This window comes from Ictidomys tridecemlineatus, chromosome 5 (genome assembly GCF_052094955.1).
Source record: "Ictidomys tridecemlineatus isolate mIctTri1 chromosome 5, mIctTri1.hap1, whole genome shotgun sequence".
Taxonomy (NCBI): domain Eukaryota; kingdom Metazoa; phylum Chordata; class Mammalia; order Rodentia; family Sciuridae; genus Ictidomys; species Ictidomys tridecemlineatus.
Window position 1 is genome coordinate 23,833,963 of NC_135481.1, and position 7,751 is coordinate 23,841,713.

Here is a 7,751-nt window from a genome sequence, read left to right on the forward strand (position 1 = left end):
TCTTATCTATTGAATTTTTTATTTAATTTTTAAGGTTGCCTAATTTTTTGATAAGAAAAAATAAAAATAAAGATCTCTCATTACAAGTACTTGTTTATTTATTTATTTATTTTTGTATTTGCAACTTTGGCAATCCATATCTTCACAGTTGATTTTCAATTTTCATTATAATAAGGAACTTTTTTGCACCCTGCCATATTTTTGGCTTCAAAATCTCTCTCTCTCTTTTTTTTATGACACCAACTTCTCCTTCCCAACTATTTTTTGTTGTTGTATGAGTTTCCTTAATAAAACTTTTTTAATTTTGGCATTTCTTCATCTTTTGTTATAGATATCTATTTTTAAGCAATAAGCATATTATTTTGTTGGGCCTTACATTTTTTAAAAATATTATTTTAGTTGTTGATGGACCTTTATTTTATTCATTTATTTGTATGTGGTGCTGAGAATTGAACCCAGTGCCTCATACACATGAGGCAGGTGCTTTACCAATGAGCCATAGCTGCAGTCCATTGTGAGGGTTGTCTTTTGAAAGGTGAATGGCCTAAATATGTGATTTCTTTGGGATGCAGGTAGCATCGGGCTGTGAGCTGGGCTCCAGACAATGAGCTGTGGGTTTTCTACAAGTTACTTACCCTGTGAAGAGCAACCAGTTTCCTCATCTATAAAATCATGTCCATAAGTGTATCAACCTCAGTGTTTGGGTGAAAGTTAAATGAAATCAAGAACAGTCAGGAACAGAAACATATTAAAGCATATTCGATTATTTATGAAATGTGATGGTTGTTACTTGCTTATTAGAGGCAGCATGTCTGGGATATCATTCAAAGCAAGTTTCTTGGCAATAGCATCAAAAGTAAGTGGGTTACACAAAAATCTATGTTTAAAACGGGAGTAATCTGCTCCATACTTGAACCATATCTCAAATCTCTCTTTGAGATCATGGGAATAACTTACAATAGAACTTCTGAGAAGCGGTGGTCCAAAGCCCCTGGGAGTTCTCAGGTTTCAGGTCAGTTTGTCCATCTCCACTTCTGGCAGCACTGTGGCGCTTTGCAGCTTGACTTAAAGGTAGTCCTGTCGGAAATCACAGCTTTGCTTCCCATTGAGTTAACTAAGTGTTTAGGTTGCAAAAGTAGGTTGTCTGTTCTAGTTCTGGAGACGGAGACGACAGGGTTGTGGTGCCTCCCAGCTTGTCTCATCGGGTATGCAAAAACTGAAACCAGGCAAAGCAAACCAAGCAATGATAGATTTTCTACTTCCTGCGTGGTGTAACTTGCTCATCCAATGAAAGGTGATTTAGAGCGACAAGCAGATTTAGGACTGATTCTCAGCCTGTGCATCTTTCCAGCAGCCCACCAGCCCCTGCACAACCAGGAGCGCTGATTTCTCTAAACTGCTAGGGATTCAAATTGGATGCTTATTCACTGCAGCTTCTCGAGATCAAGTGGTGTAGAGAGGAAAGCTAAAAGAGTCTGAGGTTTAAATTAAGGCCCATTTTTAACTTTTCAAAATGTTCTTGGTATTTTAGAATCTAGAGAACCTTCAATCAGAAAATACTATATTATCAAACCTAGGAATAAACAGCCTATAATATAATCAGATAAACCCCAGAATGACATGGTCTATTTTTAGTTGTATATGATTTAAATCTCCTATGGCTTCTATTTGATCACTCAGAGGAAGATATAGGATCATTTTCCATTTGATGCAATAAAATGGTTTTCTTTCTTTTTTTTTTTTTTTTTTTTTGGTGCCAGGGATTGAATCCAGGAGTGCTCAATCACTGAGCCACATCTTCAGTCCTTTTTAAATTTTTTATTTTAAGACAGGATCTTGATAAGTTGCTTAGGGCCTTGCTAAGTTGCTGAGGCTGGTCTTGAACTTGCAATCCTCTTGCTTCAGCCTCTCAGGCCATTGGGGGATTACAGGTGTGTGCTACCACACCAGCTAGTTTCCTTAAACTTCTCTGATAATCATCATCATCTGGTTTCTTGTTAAACATCACATTTCCATTGAACCCAGGGTGATTTACAGCTGAATCCCATCCCCAGTTTTTTCATTTTTTATTTTGAGACAGGGCCTGACTATATTTCTTAGGGCCTCGAAAAGTTCCTGAGTCTGGCCTCGAACTTGCAATCGTCCTGCCTCAGCCTCCTGAGTTTGCTGGGATTATACACATGCACCACTGCAACTGGCTAGCTCCTCAGAAATTCTAATCCTGAGGGTCTGGGATGTAGCCTCAGACCTGTGTTCTTTGAGCTTGGGAAATATTGGAGTAGACTGAGGTAATAATCTGTTTTTAGGAACAGACAGCCCTGGACTTAAATTTTGCATAAATTGCTTAACCTTCTTCAACCTCATCTGAAAAGAAGTAGAGATTAAAACATCTATCTCAAAGTGTTATTGAGAGGATTAAAATAACTCTGAGGCCCTTGATAACATTCACTTTTCTCAGTACTTACATCATTTCTTCCTAGGTTAATTTGCAGATTACCCGAAAAATTATTGTAAACGTGGGCATAGTGACTCTTACTTGTTTTTCCATTTATTTGATGTATTTTGCAAAGCTTTATGCTTTGTGCAGGACCCAGAGATTCTCCTAAAACCTACTCAGTACTTCCTGGTTGGTGTGTCTACATGGCACCTCCAGGATTTTATAAGGACTGTCCACATCTTTTTGTGTGCAAGTTCATCTAGTTGTACCCTAATTATTCTGGTCACTTCCTAGTTAGGAGTACTATGTCATTATCCCTCTTTTGTACTAGAAATTCTAGTTTTCTTGAAATCAATCATGTATATATGTATTTTTCAACAAAGAATATCCAATGAAGTTATTCTATTTGATGTTACACAGAATATGTTATAGGTATTTGAATCATGTAAATTTCCCTTCCTGGACCCAAAAGCCTTTGTACTTTTTTTTCTCCCATCCTATTAGAATTCAATGCATTTTTGATAGACATATTTGTATTTTCTGTATATTTAGTCTTGCTTCAAAAGGATATAGGGCACTTTTTAACAATGCAAGATAAATTTTTAAAATTTCGGTAGGGAAAATTAAGATGGAAAAATTAGAGTGAATTCATAAACGAAACTGTACATAAAATAGATGTTGTAAGTCCTCCATGCTTCCCAGTTGTGGGGGAGATATTTATCTCTGAATCCTCTGGTCCTCATTGCAAACCCTTTGTGTACAAAACATGCAGGTGATGATCCTCAAGCCCGTTATTAGGATGATCATCTATTGAGTCTTGAACATTGTTTTGACTTTCCCACTTAGCCCAAGACTTGAAATCCTCATCAACATTATGGTCATTAAGAATCTACAGAAGAGTCATGAAGTACCACAGAAAACTATGTGCACTCTAATCTTATAGAATGGACCAGGGAATAGGAGGTCTCTTGCTACAGAAAAGATGATGAGTGGATGGAGGAGCTAAACCTCTGGTCCAGAGGCTGTAACCATGGCAACCACATGGATGGCAGCCCTACACCTTCCAGCATTGACACCCTTAACAGGCACTGGCAAAGAAAGGAGCCTGCCTTACTTCGGAGACAGGCACTTGGTGAGGGAGGTTTATGTAACTTTTAAGCATAATCCCCAGGAAAGAATAAAAAAAAAACTCTTTCATGTTAACCTTGCAAACCAAAATCCACAGTGAAAATAAACGTCCAGCAGTCCAGCCTGTCTGAGTCCAGGGGTAAGTCTCTTGCCAGGAAACCTGCAGCCTGCCTCATTCACTTTTTATTCTCTACTTTCTGGTAATAATGTTGCACAAGACTTTCAACAGGAAAAGCCCAGAGGATATCTGCTTTTGAAGCCAGCACTCTTGTCTGCCTCATTCATTTCAAACAGAGCCACTTCTCAAAGAGATGAAGGCCTGTGTACAAACAACAATGCCCACCGCGTCCTCTTGCCATCAGCTGCCACTGCTGGCTTTTGATGCAGCACAGGAGCTGCTGCGTTTCAGACGCTGATTGATGGTTCTTCTCAATGAAGGAGGCAACGAGAACAAATGAGCAGGGCTCCCCGTAAGACAAGGTACTTTAAAGGATGGACTTGAAAGTACTTAAAATAAAAGGTAAACACAAGCTCTACAAAAGTAAAGAATTCCAAAAGGCATTGAGCTGATCCCGCTTGGTAATTCGAAGTTCTTAAGGATTTCTGTGTTATTTGTGCAAACACATATAAACTCCTTGGAGACATCTGACCTCGAATGTTAGACTTTTTTGATGGAGGGGGAAAAAAGTTAAATTCAAATAGATATTACAAAGCAGGCAGGGCTAATTGAAATAAAGACCACAGGAGATCCGAGTCTGGTTGGAGGCATCTCCGTCTAGGCCGGAGTGTGCCATTTCTCGATATTGGAATGATCATCTGTCAAGTCTTGAACTTTGTTTTAAAATGGAAAGCCCCATGAATGCTTATTATAAACACCACGGGCAGTGTTGGGACCTGCTCTAAGTTCTGAGAGATGTGTCTCCTCTTTCCATAAACTCTTGTGAAATCAAAACGAGAAATCTGGCCACATTAAATACTTTTATAAGAAAACACCATCAAACTCCCTGAGTCAGCAGTCCTCGGAGGCCATAGGGAAGCAAGGCAAGGCTGAAGGATGGAGGGGACAGGGAGGAAAAGTCAAATGACATGGGTGTCTTTGTCCTGAGCGGTGGTTCTTACACACCATGTTCTCCATCAAAAAGGAAATAAAGACCACATTCCATTACATATATGTACCACTCAGCAGCTAGACACTGTAGGGTGAACAACCCAGTTTTGCAGGAAAAAAAATCAACCAAATTGTACACTCTTGATTGGCCCTCAGCAGTCATTTCCTCCTTCAATGTTTGCTTGAGAGCCCAGTTTTTTTCTATAATTTAAAAAATTTTGATTGACATAAAATTATACATAGTGTGGGATACAGTGTTGGTAATTGGATACATGTATACAATATATTATGTTCAACTCACAGTCATTAACATTTCTGTCTCCTTAAACATTTATCACTTATTTTATGTGAGGAACCTTGAACTCTTCTATTTTTTTAAAAAATATTTTTGTATTGTTGATGAACCTTTATCTTATTTATTTATATGTGGTGCTGAGAATTGAGCCCAGTGCCTTACACATACTAGGCGAGTGCTCTACCACTGAGCTACAATTCCAGCTCCAAACTCTACTTTTTTTTTTTTTGTAAAATACATAATTGCTCTTATAGTCACCCAACTGTATTACAGAACATTAGAACTTCTCCTTTCTTTTGTTACAAATTATCCAAACTTCCTCTGTCCTCCTTCCTACTCTCCTTCCCTCTACCTGAATGAAATCAACTATTTTAGCTTCCACATGTGAAATGCAATATTTGTCTTCTTGGGCCTGGCTTATTTCGCTTAACTGTGCTCCAGTTCCATCCATGTTGCCACAAATGATAGGATTGAATTTTTGATGCCTGAATAATATTCCATTATGTATATGTACCACATTGTCTTTGTTAATTCATATATGGAAGGGCAGCTAGGTTGGTACTGGCACATAGTAGGTGTGCTCAGTAAATATTTATTGGGTTAATGTGATGCCCCTGTTTGTCCTCATCAGAGTTGTTTGTACCTCACCGTGAGATGCAGGGTTGGGCTGCTGTCTCATTGCACTATACTCCAGATAAAAACTTACTCCAGATAAAACTTAAAAGATTGTATTAAATGCTTCTTCTTGGCAGTGATGTACTGAGTACTGCAGCTTGGATGGAGAATTCAGCTTTTGTTTTCTATGTATTTTCCACTAAATATACCGTGACAAGGAGCCTGTTTTGATTAGGAACACTGTCAATTATTCTTTTCTGATCCCAACTCTGTGATGTAGGGTGTGAAGACATCTGTTGGCTTTAGACTCTCACTGCTGTGTGATGATCCGGTGCTACTCTGCAGGGCTGTGTCCAAGACAGTCTGCCCCCACCCGCCGTGAGTCCCCAGGCTGCTGACTCAATCATCTGCCAGGTGACAGGTGGTGCCTTTGAGACACAGTGGAGCAAAATGAGACTGTCACACCTGGCCTTTAAAATCTTCCCTGGGCCAGACAACCCCAGAGATGGTTTACTTTGGTCTTGCTCCCTGTGACATTGTTCACTTTCCAGTTCCTCCTCATGGCTCCTATTTCACGGCCTCCACTTGTAGGTCTTGCCGACTCTTGGACTTTCCTAGTTGGACTCCTTGGATTGCTGCTTGCTAGAGCTTCATGTATGCATGAAGCTCTCCCTGGTCTTGGTCTTCTGTGCTCCCTGCTACACTGAATGCGAATCACACCGACTCCAGTGGAAGCTGACACACTGGCATGCAGGAGAGACTAGTCCCAGGTGCCCCTTCCCCAGGGGATAATTTTGAAGTAAGAGCAGTCAAGGAGCTAGGTATCCTTGACCATGGGCCTGGAGACACCGTGCCTCTCCATGATTTGATGAGTGTATTAGTTTGGATCTGGAATGTCCCCTAAAAGCTCACGTGCCAGCTGGTGGCATTTTGGGAAGGTGGTGGAAACCTTAGGTGGTTGGGCCTGGTGGGAAGAAGTGGGTTACCAGGGAGTGTGCCTTTGAAGGGTGTGTGCTGTTCCTAGACCCTTCTTTTCTGTTTCTCAGAGACCTTGAGGTGAGGAGCTTTGCCCTGCTGCACCCTTCAGCCTCGGTGTTCAGCCTCGGTGTTCAGCCTCACCGTAGGCCCAGAAACAGTGGAGCTGGCAGACTGTGGAGTAAGACCTGTGCGACTGTGAGCCAAAATAAATCTTTCCTCCTTTAAGCTGTTTTTCTTCGGTATTTTGCCACAGTGATGAAAATCTGACTCTCACAATGAGTAACCAAGAGCTAACACAGAAGTTAAGCATAATATTTAAGGACTGAAACAAAGACGGTGTAATGCTAATGAAAACAGGGTGAAAGACCGGTCAAGGAGGAGAGCAAGGCCAAGTCAAGAATCAAGGGATATTTTGATACGGAGGAGGCAAAACGTGGGGCTAACCCTAAGCCAGGTGATGGACAGTTAAGACCTGTTTTCTCATTCATTCTGTGATGCAGGACTCCTTGTGGCTGGGACTCCTCACCTATCAGGGGACCCCAGCCCTCCAGGACTCACAGGGTCACTGCACATTGTAGTTGAGCTCAAATGTACACAGTAGTAGAAAATCACAGTTGAAATGTAATGCATGTTGAACTGTCCCGGGTGTTTCTGGTTTATTTCTCTATACGTGGTAAGAAAGTAAACTCAAGGTGACATAAATCAAGGGTGAGGGGTTTCCTAAGCTCTTCATTTTCACTCCTAAACCTGCCACCTCTCTGTGCGTTTGGCAGTGACTAGAGTTATGGGCATGGCCTCCAGGAGGAAATAAAGATGCTCCTGGTCGGGGGCATTCCTTAGCCATCAGGAATGGTGACAGCTTCTGGAGGTGGGTCACAAGAACCTCTGCCACCCCAAATGACAGACTCAGCAGTTTAGTCATGAAAACCACGCAGCTCCCAAAGACCTGGACTAATGTCAGAGTGTGGACCATGTTAATTTATAGACAGTTTGGAAAAGAAGAAGAGCCAGAGAGGACAATTAGTTTTGAGAGTATCTTATATATTCCTAGATTTGGAAGGAAACTTTGAAGGTGCCTGATGGGTGGCCACCCTGGTTCTGACCCAATCCTGCCAGAAGCAGAGGGTCCCTGCCTTCAGTACAGCTCCCCTGCTGAGAAGCTCAGCTCCTGGCCCATCCCTCCTACCATA